This window comes from Urocitellus parryii, chromosome X (genome assembly GCF_045843805.1).
Source record: "Urocitellus parryii isolate mUroPar1 chromosome X, mUroPar1.hap1, whole genome shotgun sequence".
NCBI lineage: Eukaryota > Metazoa > Chordata > Mammalia > Rodentia > Sciuridae > Urocitellus > Urocitellus parryii.
The window spans coordinates 73,220,780-73,237,589 of record NC_135547.1 but is presented as its reverse complement, the minus strand read 5'-3'; the positions used below and the strand labels follow the sequence as shown (position 1 = coordinate 73,237,589).

The following is a 16,810-nucleotide window of genomic DNA, read 5'->3' as shown; positions in this document are numbered from 1 at the left end:
AACCACTTGGTAAATAACATTACAGTTGATATAGAACACTGCATAAAGAGGATGAGGTAGGTCATATGATATAAAAACCCTCATGCCTAATTTTTTTTCAATTCCTGGATGAGACTAACAAGAGAAGAATAAGGATATGCTGCAGTGGTTATTCTTTTGTCAAAGAGGAGGGAAATTAATTCTGTTGTTTATTTTGTATGTCCAAGGCCTAGGCTGAGGATTTTACATATGCTGTCTTCCTTAATTCTCACAGCCAATCTGTGAGGTAGGTTTTTTTTTTTTAAGTTGTCAATGGACCTTTATTTTATTTATTTTTATGTAGTGCTGAGAATTCAACCCAGTGCCTCACACAAGTTAGGCAAGTACTTTGCCACTGAGCTACAACCCCAGCCCCAAGGTAGGGTTTTTAATATCTGTTGTTGCAATGAAAGAAGACTGAATATTCTCTCTGGTATGTGCGTGCTAACCCACAATAAAGCAGGGTGGGGAGGGGAAGAAAAGAAGTTCATTGGATTAGACAAACAGGAATGGGGGGAAGACAGTGGGGATGGGACTAGGAACAACATAACAACATAACTTTCCTATGCTTATATATAAATACATGACACTGAAACTCCACATTGTGCACAACCACAAGAAAGGGATCCTAATTAGAATAAGTTATACCCCATGTATGTATAATATGTCCATAAATGATATACTGTCATATATATCTAAAAGGAACAAATGAGAACATAAAAATGAATAGGAAATAAAGATATCCCTAGATAAACAAACCAAAACACACACACACACACACACACACACACACACACACACGGAAAAGAAACTGAAACTCAGAAAAGTTAAATGCCTATCAGTCTTCTTTTCTACTTCTTTATCAATGAAATCAACCTGTTCATCAACAAAGACTTAATTTAGAGTGAGTCATGTCTGTAGTAGACTATCTAGAATTATTTAAGTAGTGAAGTATCTCAGTAATGAAGTTTAAGACAGAAGAAAGAGCACTTAATTAAGCACCAAGAAATACTGCTTCTAGCCTACTTTTATGTGTTACCAATTTATTGCCTCTTGGTTCAAAATTCACCCTTACCCACCTTCTTAGTGGTAATGTACAGAATTCTTTGAAGCATACCTCTTTTTTTTTAAATAAAGAGCATGTTGTTAAACTTTCTCAGTAAGGATACTGGAGGAACACTGCAGGAGGAAGGGGCTTTCTTGAAGGTTCCAGCAGCTGCATGGTAGCCTAGTGAAGTTGTGGTGAGGGCATTGCTGGAGCTCTGTCTCAGCCTCTCACCAATAATGCATGATATCTCAGTGATGTTGAAGCTTCTGACTGACCTGGCAATAACCTGTTACAGGCTTCTTTACATGGAAATAGGCTCTTCAAAGACCTTGTGCCCATTCTATCACCCAGTTTCCCTTTGTGTGCTCCACATATTGCCTTTCTGCTGGCTGAAGGGTTAAAATGGAGTTGTTGCTCCTCTGCTCTGCCCCCATATTGTCTCTTTTTTCCTGGGGATACCTACTGAGCCAGGCTGTTCCTTTGAAGCTTTGCTGAAACCAGGAGTGTTCTTATCCTCTTTGCATACCTACTCAACTGGTTGCTGGTTGTTTGCCTGCCACCTGTGCTCTGCAGAATTTTCACCTTCTTACTTAGTGACTGTAGACTACCAAGCCAAACTGCAAACTTTGGTACTATCCAGTGAGTTAAAGTACACTTTTTTCAATGAAGTCTGAACCACCATCCAAATTTGCCTTCCTTGAATACTTTCCCTTAGCCTTAGGTTCCCATGTAGATTTTCCATATATTTTATTTTATTAATTGCATTTAGTTAATTTCTCCTAACACATCCTATATCCTGATTGGGCATAGAGTGGTATATCCAGCACTGCTGCTAGCTCTCTTTGTGCCTTCACTGATAGTGGCAGGTGCTTATAGACTCAGGTGCATGTTCCAATTGAAACCTCAGCACAGCTCTTGAAGGTAGATGTTATTATCCCCCACTAACAGAGGACGGTAAGTTCAGTGAGTATAGTATCTAAGGTCATTCAGCCAGGGAGTGGCAGATTTTGGATTTGAATTCAAAAAGGAAAGAAGGAAGGAGAGAAGGAAGGGATAGAATAACAGAGAATTCTGAGAGCTAAGAGATAACACATTCTGAATAAACTCATCCTGTTGTTCAACTAGGATTAACCTCTTCAAGTGGTACTGATGCTGGCACCACATAAAATAATAAATGTCTCAGAGGAAATTTGTCAAAGTGTGATGGGACAGGCATTCTTCTCTATTGTGCTCTGTAGGGACATATTTCAGTTGTTGGTCAGGGATAGTTTTGCTGGCTAATGCAAGTCACTCTGTTTACAGGGTCCATTTGCAGGCCAATAAACTCTGTTGTCAGTTCAACTTGAGTGGCTAGGTCCCAGTGGATAGACACTCTGAATAACTAGAATCTCAGAAGGCTATTTTGTAACTGAGTCATTTCATAAAGACAACAGTTCCCATGAACTGTGAGCCAATCCTGTGATGCTTGGGCACCAGCTTCTCTTCTACAATAACTTCTAAATGGCTGTCAGATGGTTGGCTTCCCAAGCATGGAGTCATGGCACAGATGAGCTCACAGGTATCATCTCAATCAGAGGCTTTTATGTTCAGGCAGAAACTGTTTGGGTGGGGCTTCTAACTCTTACTTCAGCCAGAGCACTTTCCCTTGGATCTGTTTTATATAGTGGGTTTGGGGGATAACAGTTCTTTTAAAATAGAACTCTGTTGGTCAAAATATATTTGTGAACCACCTTTTTTGTGCTGGAATCTGAATTTTTCTGATTAAATATAAATGTTTCTTTCAACCTATTTATGGTAGTTTGGATATTTATGCAATGAGATTGGCATTTTTTTTTTCAATTCTAATGTGGTACCTACAATTTTGTCAGATTAATTCCATTAATTTAAAAACAAATCCTATTTTGGTGGGGGTACTGGGGCTGGGGCTCAGCGGTAGAGCATTCACCTAGCATGTGCGAGGTGCTAGGTTCGATCCTCAGCACCACATAAAAATAAATAAATAAATAAAATAAAGATATCGTGTCCAACTACAACTAAAAATTTTTTTAAATTTCTAAGTTTTTGGAAAAAAATGGTGTTTAGTCTTTCTATTCTAAAAATTGAAATTATATTACATACATATACATTTGCATATGATTAAAAATAAAATAGTACTCTTGGATCTATAAAGAAAATCAATAGTCTTCCATTCCTCATTATCCAGAAGCATCCATTTTTAACCATTTTATTTATTCTTATGTTAGTTGCTTTCATAGTTTACACACACACACACACACACACACACACACACACATATGTATATTTCATTCAGGGTATTAAACTCAGGAGTGCTTTACTATGGAGTTACACCCCCAGCCCTTTTTTATTTTCAGACAGGATCTCTCCATGTTGCTAAGGCTGACCTTGAACTTGCGATCCTCCTGCCTCATTCTCCCAAGATGTTGGGATTATAGTTGTGCCCTATTGCCCCTGGTACCATATTTTATATAACTTTAGAAATTATTTCTTCCTTCTGTGAATATAGATTATTGCCCATACTTCCCTGTTTTTCTTCTCTTCCAGTATTTGTTGATTATAATATAAATTTGATTTTTCTATTGATTACCTCTGTTACTTCAAATGATATACTTAAACCTTTATTTCTTACCCCATCAACTTTTGACTGTAGCTTTATAAGATGATTCTATTAGCATCTTTATGTTCCTTTACCTTCTTTTAGCCCTTGACTTTTGTCAACCATCCCTTTACTTTTCACTATTAGGGCTTAGTAACTTTTCGATTCTAGTCTGGAACCTTAATGAAATCTTCTTGATGGTTACCATTGGGCTCATTTTACAGTGGCAAATCCAGGATTTGATGCTGTTTCTTGGTTACAAGTCCAAAAACTTCAACATATGTTATATTAGGTTAATATACCTGTTAATTTCTGGTGGCTAGGCGAGGTCAAGGATAATCTCCTTCTTTACCTTGTGCTCCTAATTTTTTGGTCTACTAGGCTTAGAATTATTTTTCCACCTAGCCTAGACTCTTTTTTGGTTTGCTCCTTCTCTGTATCTCCCTCCTTTCAGGAGTCTCAATATATGGAAAAAACTTTAAAATATTTTTTAGTTGTACATGGACATAATCCCTTTATTTTATTTATTTCTATGTGGTGCTGAAGATCAAAGTCAGTGCCTCACACATGCTCAGCAAACGCTCTACCACTGAGCCACAAACCCAGCCCCCTATGGGAATTTTTGAGTCTGCCCCCATGTGTACATTTTAGCTATTACTTGATTAGCAGAACCCTTCCTGCCACTGTCTCCTTTCCCACTACCATTCAACTTCCCCCACCCCCCCAAGCCAAGAACAAGGAGGACAAACAAGGCTCAGTCTAGCTGTGTTCATAATGAGTCTTTCATTCAGCAGTGTGGAATGCTGGACTGTCCACTAGGGATGGCAGAATAAAAACTCAGTCATCCCCTCTAGACACATGACAGGGAGAGTATTTGTACCCTTTGATTCATATTTTTTGAGTCTTGTCAGAGTTGCCCACAGTATGATGTTTTCAGTTCTTTTTCAAGGATGCCCTTGCCAGAGAGGAACAACCACTGAATCGGGTCTTTGTATGGTTTCTGGTGGGACCAGGGCCAAATTGTCTGAGTCAGACATCTGAGTCTGCATTTAACCCACTTCTTGGAGAGTTGGAGCTGATGTGGAAGCTATGCTATAGTGTGTTCTTACCCAACAGATGGGAGGCAAGAGGGCACTGACAGAAGGACACAGGCTTGTCAGTCTTGTTTCTGTTTCTTTTCCACAAACAGAGATCATAGAAGGAACTTTTTGAAAAGAACCTGCTCTGGAGGTAGATGAGAGTGAAAAAAATATAAAAAGGTGGAACAAGGAACAAACCTGGCAGTTGGATAGATGAAGCCAAACGTGTTTGTCTTGGCCAGTTTTCCCAAAGGCCATTGCATGCCGTGGGATAGAGGAGAAGGAAGCAGCAGCAAATGACCCCATTGACAGTTTCTAAGAATTTGAATTTCAGATTTTCCCATGTTTGGATGTCTGTGGATATTTCAGTGCATTCGAAGGGAAAGTCAAGTAGTCAATGTGACTGAGAGCTAAGCTCTATCACAGCAATCTTTTAATGATTTTCTTTTTTTATTTTCCATGTTAGGCAGGTAATGTGCCAATGTTGTAACAAAGTTTAGAGGGAGGCACATCTCACACAATAGCGTGAACACCCAATCATCACACTTATGAACTGAAGGATCTCTTTGAATGATTTTCAAGTCAACAACAAACACTTTACAAGCTTTATAATAATAATTGTTGTTGATTAGTACTTACTGAATGCTATCTTAGTTAAGTAGTATTATCCAAATCTCCAAAATGAGGGTGTCAAGACCCATAATGACCAAATAACTTGTTCAAAGACACATAGACACATAGTTATAGTTATTAACAGAAGAAAGCTTCAAGCAGAATTTTAAAATTTATTTTACTTTTTAATTTTAATTAATTATTTTATTTTAAAAATATTTTTTGTAGATAGACACAATATCTTTATTTATTTATTTTTTTATGTGGTGCTGAGGATCAAACCCAGTACCTCACATGAGCGAGGCAAATGCTCTACCACTGAGCTATAACCCCAGCCCTTAATTTATTCTTTTATTCCTGAGACTGTGCTCTTTCAAATATACTGAATTCTGAACTCAGCTTTTTGGGACTGCTGTGGGAGGGTGAATAAAGGATTAAAAATAACTATTAACAATTAAGTGGGTGAATTTTGTGAATTAAGCAGGTGGATTCACCAACATTATGGTGAGTTTTCATTACTTTATAGAAATGAGAAAAAATGGACTACAAGTTGAGTTATCCATCACATGGATGAATCTGGTAAACATATGGTTGTGGGAAAAAAAAATCCCAAATGCTTACCTGCTATAAGACTCAATTTCTATAAAGTTCAAAAATAGGCGAAACTAAGTGATGGTGTTAGAAAGAAGGAAAGTTGTTGCCCCAGATAGGGGTGCTACTGAAAAAAAATGGGACCAAAGGGGGCCTCTGAAAGTGATGATTATAATTTGTATTTTGATCTGGGAGCTGATAATATGGGCGTTTTTAGATTATAAAAATTCATTGAGATTTGTGTGGAGTATTTTTCAGAGCATATAATTTTTTAAAAATTAACGAATATTAAAAACATCTTCTTGGAAGCACATCTTCCACCACAAGTGTAGTGTGTGTGTATAAACAAAGAAGCAGTGGCTGAGGGAAACTTTGTGGGTTTATCTTCCTTGTTATCTTCCTGTAGGGCCTTCCTTCTCTGTTATGACTTTCCCTCCTTTTCACCTCATATGTGAATTTCCTTGAGCAATATGCAGTAATGCTTTACATAGGATAGTGGATCAGACTGCAGATTCTGGAGCAAGACTTACCTGTGTTTGCATCTTGGCTCTTCAGCCTACTAGTTGTTGGGTTTTAGGCATGTCACCTAACTTCTCTAGGCCTCCGTTTCCTTTTCTATAATATGGGATACATTGTAGTCCATGCTGAGTGTCCCTAATCGAAGAAACAGAAATCTGAAATGCTTAAAAATTAAAAAAAAAATGACCACTGTCCTAATTCTACAAATGGAAAATTCCACACCTGACCCCATGGACTGGGTTATAGTCATTATGCAGACATATGAGAAATATCATATAAAATTACCTTCAGTCTATGTGTCTAAGGTGTATATGAATAATAAATCAATTTTATACTTAGACTTTGTTCCCATCCCCAAGATATCTTACTATGTATGTGCAGATTTTATTCCAAAATTGAGAATAATCAGCAATCCAAAATACTTCTGATAATAAGCCTCTCAGATAAGAGATTCTCAATCTGTAACAACCTTACGGTGTTGCTGTGAAGATTTAAAAGACATTAATATGCCTAAATGCTTAAAACTGTATCTCACACATAGTTAGCATTATAACAGTATTAGCTTTCCATATTTATAAAAATGGACGGATTCTGTTTGTTTTGTATCTTTCCTTTCTGCACTCTTGTAGTTATGATATTCATTTAAAAATATTTATTTTTTAGTTGTAGTTGGACACACTACCTTTATTTTATTTATTTATATGTGGTGCTGAGGATTGAACACAGGGCCTCACATGTACTAGGTGAGCACTCTACAACTAAGCCACAACCTCAGCCCATGATATTCATTTTTGTTCATATATTTATCATTTTATTTTTGCTGTTGTATAGTATTCAATCATGAGATTATACATAATACATGAAATAAGTACAATTCAGAAAATCAAGAGTCAGATGTTTTCTGTCATATGAAGAAATTACAGAGAAATGGGAATAAAAAGGGATCACACAAAAATAAAAAGAACAGTGGTGTAGAGGAAGGGGATCAAGAGAGAAGGAAGAGGAGAGGAAAAGGGGAGATACTAGAGAATGAAATAGACCTTGATTTCTTTAACCTTGATTCTGTTGATTGATGAGTTGGTTGCTTCCAATTTTTACAATAGGACAGACATTACTCTTGTGAAAGTGTTTCCCATGTATTCTTGTGCATGTTTGAAAGTTTTTCAGGGTATATTCCCAGAAAAGGAATTTCTGTGTTATAGGATCAATGCATCTTTACTAGATTTATTGCCAAATTGATCTTTAAATTGGTTGTACCAATTTATATCATCACTCATCACCAGCAGTTTAAAATAATTATTTTTGTGCTTGACATCCGAGGACAATATATGCTAATTCAGAAAGACCAAGAAAGTTTGGTTCAGTAAATGTTTACTGTATCTCTGTAGATGGAAGCAAGCAAGGTGCACGTGGATGACTGATGTGGTCATATTATTGATAAGATCCTTTAATAGGGCAATTTTCCCCTGAAAAATAGAAAAGTGGTCACATTTAACCTGAAGAATGAAGAGTTAAGAGGAAATATCATCCTGATTGTCAGTGATAAAGAATGGACTGTGATTTAGGGAAGGATCACATCTGTTTTCCATTTCCTTTGACGTCCTTCAGTAAAGCAGAAAAAAAAAATTGCATCAGAGAACAGACATACCAAATTTTTTTTTGTCTCTTCTGCAACCAAAGTTAGACTTTTATCTTTCTCTTCTCCTTACCCAGTGCGCTTTCCACTAGAACTGTTTGAAAGCATTTTTGTAATTACATGGGTGATCTTATTCAAATGAGCTGTGCCCATGTGAGCTTGTAACTATTTCTCATATCAGCTGGCTTCAAAGTCACCTCTGAAGTACTAGGAGAGCCAGGGAATCAAGAGCACAACCCTTTGAATTGGATTGTAATTTTAGGATTCCCTGTTTGAATAAAAGTTCAAAATGTTCTATATGTGACTTGGCTACTAGAGTAGATTCTATCCATATGTGGGTACTGCACACTTAAAAAATTTCTAATGTGACCAAGGAACTAAATTTGAAATTTTATTTAATTTTTATAAAGTTAAATTATTGCCTGTGGCTGTTGCCTCTTGTCTAGGTCTAATAAGTATTATAAAATATTTTATAGATAGAGCATTGACGGGGGACTCACATTTATTCAATGCTAACTATGCATCAGGACCTATATTGTCAAGCCCTATATAATGCCTATGAAAAACATAGTATATTTTATAGATGAGCAAAGCAGGGATCAGAGAGGAGAAGAATTTACCCAAAGTCACACAGGCTGCAAAACACCCAAGCCAGGATTTAAATCCAGGACTGTTTTTTTTTCTTTTTTGATACTGCAGATAATACCCAGGAGTGCTTTACTACTGAGCCATATCCCAGCCCTTTTAATTTTTTATTTTGAGACAAGGTCTCACTAAGTTGCTTAGGGCCTGCTAAGTTGCGGAGATGGGTTTGAAATTGTGATCCTCCCGCCTTAGCCTCCCAAGACAATGGGATTATAGGCATGCACCACATGCTGGCGAGGACCGTCTGATTTCTTCAGTTTCAAAGACCATATTATATCCTGAATAGTGTGGTATAATTCCTGTTACTGGCTCCAGCTATACATGAGAAAAATTTTAAATTACCTAACAGATAATTACAAATTTTTACTGTTAGTTTCATTAACAAAGGGTTTGTGGAGCTTCAGTATATTAAGATTCCAAGGACTTTGACAGTGACTTTCTCTAGTAGTATGTTCAGGAAGAGTAGTAAGTGACTGGGAACAAAGTGATAGAGTGAGTAAATAAGGCTTTTTTTTTAGCTCACATCCAAAACTCATTCCTAACAATGCATTAGATAATATATTAGGAAAAAGAACTAACAGGATGCATATAAGGATGATCCTTGAAGCATTATGGCTCAACTTATGATTTTTCAGCTTTATGATAGTGAAAAAAGCAATGGGCATTCAATAGAAACCTTCTAGAAATACTTCAAATTTTGAATTTTGATCTTTTCCCATGAGGAGAAACAATCAATATTCTACCCTGTATTGTGCTGCTAAACTTTAATGGGCAGTGGGTAAGGTGTAGTAAATGCATCTTGACAATATTTTCAACCAATGATGGGTTTACAAGGACATAAGCCCATCAGAAGTCTAGAAGTATCTATCTATCTATCTATCTATCTATCTATCTATCTATCTATCTATCCATTCATTTTAGGAATCAGTCATGTGATTGTGGGGGTGGGCAAGTCCAAATTTGTAGGGCACGCTGGAGATTCATTGAAGAATTGATGTGGCAGCTCAGATATGAAGGCATTTCTTCTTCTTCAGGTCACTTTAGCCTTTTTTTTTCTCCTAAAGCCTTTGACTACTGGGGTGAGGCCTACATACTTCTGAATGATAATCTGCTTTACTTGAATTTATTCAAATGTTAATCTCATCTAAATATCACCTTCACAGCAATCCCAGACTAGTATATTATGAAATATCTGGATATTGTGGACTAGCCAAGTTGAAAATAATATTAGCTATCAAATACCAAGAGAACATTTGTTGTTTTTCCAAGGTTCAGTCACTGGGCTCTAGGTCTTATCTCTGCAATTCTCTTAGACTTTGCCTAAGGTCCTAAGATGGCTGTCACAGATCAACATATCACATTGTCACACATTAGCAGCCCAGACAGGATGTAAGGAAAAGGGCTTATTTCACAAATCATTTTTTTTCTTTTATCCAGAAAGGAAAATATCTTCCCAAAGCTGCCAGCAGATTTTCCTTGATACCTCATTGGCAACAGCTGAGTTGTGTGTCAACTCTTATGTCAATAATTGGCAAAGACAAATGAATGAGAATACTCAGACTTAGGATACTTGGCTCAAGAGAGAGACACACTTACCTTGAGAACATTGCTTGCCTGCCCAATATGTGAAGAAATAGGAAGAAGAAGGATGGCTGTTAAGTTGGCTATGAACAGTGACTGTCATCATGGACTTTTGAGAATGGAGATATTGGACTCTAACCAGCATCCCTTGGAATATACTCAAAGGGCGTGAAAGAGAAAAAATCTGGTTTTCTGTCTTGAGTACTTTACTATAGTAATCACAGAGGAGCTTTTCCCATATCCTGTTTTCTAAAGAGATATTACATTGAAGACTTGGTGAAGGGCTGTGGCTCCTTGCAAGGTCCAACAGGAAGTTAGTGCCAGAATTAGGAATAGACACTATTTTCTTCTGACTCCTTCCTTTGTATTGTTTGGATCACATTTCATCTTGCAGCAGATCTTAAGCACTTTAAGAACTTACATGGAAATGCTTCCTACCTATATAATATAGACCTATTGTGTTTTTCTAATTTAAATTATTATTATCCAGTTTATATTGTAGTTTACATTTAGCACAAGATACCTTTAATGTTATGATTTGAAACTCATTTTTACATGAGGGAACTGAACCCTAAAATATAAAGTGACCAAAGGGCACCATTTTTTAGTGAGGGAAAATGAGGCCTAAACCCAAATCACCTGACTCCTACTCAGATAATCACACCTTTCTTCAAAGATATTCCATAATTGAATATTTTAGACATAGCTCTTTTTTCTATTTATACACTAATAACCTAAAATCTTGATCCCCAACACCTTAAGCAAAATAAACCCAAAATACTTTGTAATCTTATGAGCAGACTTAAAACTTTGAATAGTGGTATAGTGCTGAGATAATTTTCTAGGCTGAAAGGCATTCCTTTGAATACTCTTTTCTGGATTAATATTTTTTTCAGGTGGAATTGGATGTACTTTTTCAGTTTCCTTAGCTGAAGAAGAGAACAGGAGTGACTACAAAGTTTATTATAAAGTTCTATGAATAATATAAGCCAACACTAGAACCTAATGAGGTCTCCAGATTGCCATTCCAAAAGCCAAGGGATATATTTCTAAATTAATAGATTTCTAAGCCAATAGCTATACAGACAACTTTGTTCATAGAATTTTCTATTTACTTGCCTGTGTTTAACCAAATAATTTATTTGAGAGTTTTGTCTTTTTACTGGCACTATGTTATCAGGCACAATAGTCCCGGAGGAGGTCCATCTTCCAAAGCCAGACTTCTGCTGAAAAAACTCCCTAGGGTAGCATGTCCAGAGCTAATTTTTGCTTATTTATTTGTATAGCTTAGTGTGTTTGAGAAAAATACACATAGCTGCTTCTTACATTCTTTGACGCTTAGAAGAGTTTGCGTTATCAGACAATAAGGGAAAATAGTCTTAAACCCCATCCAGAAATTTGTTTATTTATTTTGACATGCTGAGGATTGAACCCAGGGCTTTACTCATGTTAAACATGTACTCTTAGTGCTACTGAGTTACACCCCAACTGCACCTACCAGAATTTTATAGCCAAACGGAAATGAATTGGTATGATGTTTAAAAACATTTTCTTTATTTCCTTGAGTATGTCAAGGATGGTTGTCATCAGTATTATCACTGTCCCTATCAAACATTCAATATATGTTAAGTAGGGCTGGGAATGTAGCTCTGTGGTAGAGTGCTTGCCTAGCATGGGAGAGGCCATGGGTTCTCTGTCCCTAGAATCACAAAGCCAAAAAGCAAGTAATATGTGTTAAGGATTTATCATACATTATATCTTTTGTCTCTTGCTACAGTCCTGATGTATATCACAATTTAATTTGGACTACAATCTATAGTCCTTTAAGAAATTTATCATGCTGAGCATGGGGGTGCACTCCTGTAATCCCACCAGTGTGGGAGGCTGAGGCAAGAGGATCACGAGTATGAAGCCAGCCTCAGCCACTTAGTGAGGCCCTAAGCAACTTAGTGAGATCCTGTGTCAAAATAAAAATGGGCTGAGGATATGGCTTAGTGGTTGAGTACCCTTGGGTTCAATCCTGGTACAAAAAACAGAAAAGAAAAAAAAGAAATTTATCATGGCCATAAAATACTTTTCTGAGAGCCCCAGAAAACCTTCCCATGTGCCATCTATTAAAAGAATAATAACAGCAAATCAATTTAAGCCTCAGTGGCAATAAGCATTTATTTGTAGCTCATATATCTGTGCATTGGCTGTAATGACTATTTACCAGAGTTAGATATGATAGAGCTTGGCTCAAGTCCTGAGTTCCTTCTAGGTCTGTCCATGTGTCTATTTTTCAAGGACCAGGAACTCCCCAAAGCATGTTGTTCTCACAATGATGGCAGCAGTGTATGATGGGTAAGCAGAGACATGCCAGGTCCTTTAAACTAGACTCATAGCTGGCACATTGTCTCTTCCTCACAAATTCAATTCACCAAAACAAGTGATATGGCCAGGCCCGATGTCAGTAAGGAAGTGAAATAATTTTTTCTTCTAGCATAGAACCTGCAGTGTCACCTGACAAAAATACATGGATGGCGGTAGGATTTAGGAACAATAATTAAATCCACCATTCTTTGGCTGAAGGTCAGTGGTGATGAAGAGTCAGAATAGAGATCCAGAAACAATGTTTTGATGGAGACTGACAGGCTTAGTGGGAAGAGGGTTGGGGTCAGGAGCTCGGTATTTGAGTTCTCACCCTGATAGTTTTTTGATAGATCTTGAGCAAAACTCATTTTTCCTCACAATAGTTCAACATTAAGGGTCTACATAATTTCTTCATTTAGTATTTTCTAGAAAAAACAATACTAGATTAGAAGGGATGAACTGATTAACCTAAGTTCAAATAGCTAGGTGGAAACATAGCCAAGACTAGAACCTAGTGTACTATTTTAATTCCTAAGTCTTCCTCACTACAGAAGAAAAGGTAATAATTGGGGGTGGAATGGGGAGAGGTTTCACCTCTTCTCCTTTCCTCATGAAATTAAGGCTGTATTTCTGTGATTGCAATTCCTTCATTGCCATGTTCATCTGTTTTCTATTTCTTCCTAGGACTGAACAAGGGGAGGAAGGGCAAAATCATCATAGCAAAATTCAAAGTTCAAGTTGTGGAATTATTTCCTGCATGTAATACTATTTAAATGTTTTATATTGGTAGGGAAAATTGGTAGCATTACTGTCCCTAGAGATCTGAGATGCATTTGTTGTTATGTGATATTTTAAGTGTAGTTATTTCTGGAAGTAGCGTAGTGGGCTAGATATGGTTCCCAGCCCCTCTTCAGTTTATTATATATATATACTTATTTGTCAAATGTTCATACAGTACACATTTGATGACAGGTATTCTTCTGAATACAGATGTTAATTGATTTAATCCTCAAAACTAATCTATGAGATAGGGACTCATTTGTTTTATAGATCAAAGTGAAGATATAAACAAACAAAAAACGAAAACACAAAGAAGAGCGACAGCAAACCCCTAAAGCATGGGAAGGCTAAATAACTTTGCAACAGTCATGCACTGGAAAGGAACAAAACTAGTCCTTGAACCCAGGTAGTCTGGCTCCAGAGTTCATGCCTTTCAACATTGGACTACTTGGTTGTACTGTCAGTATCACAGCAAATAGACCTTCAAAACTGAACTGACTCTGCTCCTTGCTAGTAATGGGACATGAAGTGAATTATTTCACATCTCTGAGTCTCATTTTCAAGTGTCAAATATGGCTAAACAATTATACTTATCTCATACAGTTTGAAGGGTTAAATGAGATAGGGTATAAAATATACTTGGCACTGAAACATTGGTTTCATTTCTGTGAACTCTTCTATAAATTTTTCAAATAATCTTTATGCATATTCCATTTAACTTGTAGACTACAATTTAAACCTTATAGGTTTTATAAACTTTAGGTCAATTGATTTATCAATATGATTTATTCTTTAGCAGTCTGCAAGACCATTTAGTATTGCCTAGTCTGTCTGGCAGGAGGAAAAGAACAATGAGGCTATTTCCCTCAGGGCACATAATAAGAGCCAGTTATCCCATGTGTCTTGATTGTCTGGGAAGTTGCTGAACTGTGTCAGCTATTTTTTCCCTACATTTGTCCTTACCTTAAAATAGAATGGAGGGCCTGGGTATGTAGTCAGTGGTAGAGCACCTGCTTGGCATGTATGAGGCCCTAGATTTCATCCCCAGTACTGCAAAAAAAGTTAAAAGAAAGGACTGAATTTGAATTTTTGTGCATGGAATTGAGGGTGAATCTTATATGATAGTTCTGAGTTTTCTACTATGTTCATCATTTCTTCTCTTTACCCTCTAGTAGAAAGTTAGTAAATGTTGGTTAGAGTGCCCTTGTGAAGAAGTGCCCTAGTATTTTGCCATACACTGAAGTCCATATCCTGCTCATAGAAGCATCACCCTCTGTACAAAGAAGGACACACTGCCTACACAAGACTCTGCCTATGTTGTATGATGGGATCACCAGGGACTGGTGCATGTGGGTGGAGGAGGTTATATAAGCTTACATCCTCTTCCAAGTGGGAGGAGGAGAGAGAAAACAGCTGTCAGCTTCACAGCTGGTCTTTTCAGCCCAAGCGATCCCAGCTTCTTTGGCCAGAGAAAGAGCCTCCTCAGTACATAGAAGGGAGATTTGCTAAACTGGAACCAATGTCTTAAACCGTTGGCAACTTTTGTTAACTTCCTCTAGCCAGGACAGAAGTTTGTTGGCTCTGGTTGCCTGGACATGATGTTCTCTGGGCATTTTGTGTGGTCCTCAAGTAACCACCACCTAGTTGCTCATCTGTACAAGATTCTCATGGTAGAATTGTGCAAAGCTTATTAATATTCAGACTTTTGTTTTGTTTTTGCCTCAGTGTCTACTTCAGTACATTAAATGAAAAGAAAAAAGACTGAAAAGAAAAAAAAGAAAGAAATCCTTTAAAAACAAATTACAAGAAACAGCAATCTCCATTGTCACTTTGTTCTTCATTTATTTCAACTCTGTGAAGGACATTGCTGCCGTATTAGTTAACGTCAGAATTTCTCTTTACACCTGAAACTAATATTGGCCTTTTGGGGTACCTTGTCCTTAATCTGGACTATAGGGGTCTTGAAGGCTAGTTCCAGTGCCCTTTCATCTGGACTTACTTCAGAGGAAAAATAGTTAGCACAGATAAAATATAATCTGTATGACTGAGATGATGAGTTTATGCTTAAGATGCAAAACTACTGAATAAAAGAATTATAGTTTGAATATACCCTTAATGACTTGATGAATTATTCTAATGTTTTTTCTATAGAAATTCTAGTACAAATAAATAGTATTAATGTGTACTCACATAAAAATGATGCAGTGATAGTATTTCTAGTTATTGAACATGCTAAATTACTAACATGTTAATATGATAATATAATTATTATATTATATCCCTCCTTCCCTTCCTTTCCTGAAATTTATCCATTCCTTTCTTGCCTCATATTTTTCTTTCATTCTCACATTCTTTCTGTCTCCATCTGTCTCCATCCCTCAACATATACATATTTATATATGGGGTTACAGAGATAAACATGGCATGATTCCTGCTCTCAAAGAACTCAGTATAGCCAAGTAAATTGACAATGACAGTCCATTGAGGTTGATGCTAAGATATCATTATGCATAAACATTGAAGTAGCAGAGGGGACATAGAAAAGACTCTATTAAACTGTAGGCATGGGATATTAAAGGATGAATTGGAGTTAGGTAGAGAATTAGAGTGTGAGGGGAGACTGTGTTAAGTAAAAGGCACAGTTTGTACCAAGATAGAAGGCTGGGCTGGGTGTGGTGGCACATACCTGTAATCCCAATGACTCAGGAGGCTGAGGCAGGAGGATTGCAGGTTTGAGGCCAGTCTTGGGAACTTAGTGAGGCCCTGAGCAACTTAGCAAAATCCTGTCTCAAAATAGAAAATGAAGGGGGTAGGGGATGTGTCTCAGTGGTTGAGTGCCCCTGGGTTCAGTCCCTGGTGGAAAAAAATAGAAGGCTATTAAAATACCTATCATCTTTGTAAAAGATTTTTTATATCTTCTCAAGTTATGTTAACTTAGTATTGTGGTCAATACTGAAGGCATTTAAGCAGGGGCAGGCATGTGATTTATAGATTTCTCCATCTCTTACTGGCTGTATGACCTTGAGTAATCCATTTAACTTCTCTGAGGTTTAGTGTCCTCATTTGTAAAACAATAATATTCATGTTTATTACAAGGCATGGGACCAAATGCCCAGACTCTGCGTGTTATATTAGAGCTACCCAGAAAACATTAAATTCTTTTTCTTTTGTTCTCATCTTTGATTTTTCTGTACTACATGGTAGTAATGTATCAAGTGAATTGTGAGCATTTATTATGATAGATTATAGGGTTAGAGTTGAATAAAAACACTGCTAATGGCTTCAAGGAGGTCGAAGGTATGAAACTATAATAACCACAGAAACCTGATTTCTTG

At 37.0% G+C, this 16,810-nt stretch overlaps 1 protein-coding gene and 1 non-coding gene across 2 annotated transcripts in view; one reads left to right on the top strand and one right to left on the bottom strand.

The window, feature by feature from the left end:
- The window catches only part of Ophn1 (oligophrenin 1), a 369,837-nt gene that overhangs the window by 148,894 nt on the left and 204,133 nt on the right, over positions 1-16,810 (top strand). The window lies entirely within an intron of this gene.
- Positions 5,220-5,321, bottom strand: LOC113190623 (small nucleolar RNA U13). The gene has a single exon (XR_003301798.1). It is a non-coding gene; the product is annotated as a small nucleolar RNA U13 (small nucleolar RNA).